Below are 1,147 nucleotides of genomic sequence, written 5' to 3'. Positions count from 1 at the left end.
ATCACATTATAAATTGAATTCAAAGTTGTACGATCACATTATAATGTTGCAAATATTTTTTTATAATTTTTTCACATCGTATCATAAGTCTTGAAATGAATGAAATTTTTCAAAATTGCAAAATTCAAGAAAACCTTTGTAAGAATTATCATATTATTATAGTATTCAAAGTTAAGTGTTGTTTAATTTCTTGGGTTTCTCAAGATCTCCAAAAAATAACCTCGAGTGTTCTTTGTATCAATATATGATGTTCTCCTTGCTGTGAAACAAATCTTTCAAATGCTGTTGTGTGTCGTTCATTTAAATCTAATGCTCTCAGTACATTTGACATTGTGAGATTGCTTCCAGCACGTCCTGTTGGTAGTCGACGATGTCGTTCACGTTGTCTTTCTGCTGCTGGACGTGGAATCCTGTTTGGCTGGGAGGGCTAGGAATTGTTGCTGTCCAGACCAACTGCTGAAGTTCCACGGCCTCTGTTTTGATTAGCAATTTGAGGCTCTCCCTGAGCCATTTCAGTCTCTTGTTGTGGGGCATCGCTTACAAAAGACTCAATATTATTCTCAAGGATGCCAGATTGCACGAATGATAAGACCTCTTGTTACTCAATAGTTGATTGCGAAGTTTCTATTTGGTTGTAGTTAGCAACTAAAGCATCTTCATGATCAGCTGCAATTCTGTGCTCCTCAGGAGGTAGAGAAACCTCTTGAGATAATTCAGAGCGAGGAAATATTACGATTGCTCGGTTTGGATCGAATGAATCCATACTTCCAGGCTCTTCTTGAAGGGGAATGCCATCACAAGATGGCCCTGCGATGCGTTGAATTATTTCATCCTCTTCGGTAAGGAAAGAATCGGGATCAATTTCCCCACCCCCGGTTTCGGCTCTTTGGCTTCTGATAGTTGCATTTTTCCTTTTTGTCAAAGCCTTCATATTGGCATATACTTTCCTCCATTCTTTTGCACTCCTAGTCGGACCTCTCATTTTATTTATCTCTCTGGCAACAAATTCCCACCTCTTTATTTGCCGCTCACTCCCAGAAATTCCAAGGTGCCCAAAGAGCACATTCTTATGTAATTCCACAAGTCTCAGAAGCTCTTGTTTTTGTTCATTTGTCACTCTTTTATAATTGACCTAAAAGATGGAAAT

This window comes from Phlebotomus papatasi, chromosome 2, assembly GCF_024763615.1.
Source record: "Phlebotomus papatasi isolate M1 chromosome 2, Ppap_2.1, whole genome shotgun sequence".
Classification (NCBI taxonomy): Eukaryota; Metazoa; Arthropoda; class Insecta; order Diptera; family Psychodidae; genus Phlebotomus; species Phlebotomus papatasi.
The sequence above is the reverse complement of the archived record's forward strand: the minus strand, read 5'-3'. Positions refer to the sequence as shown.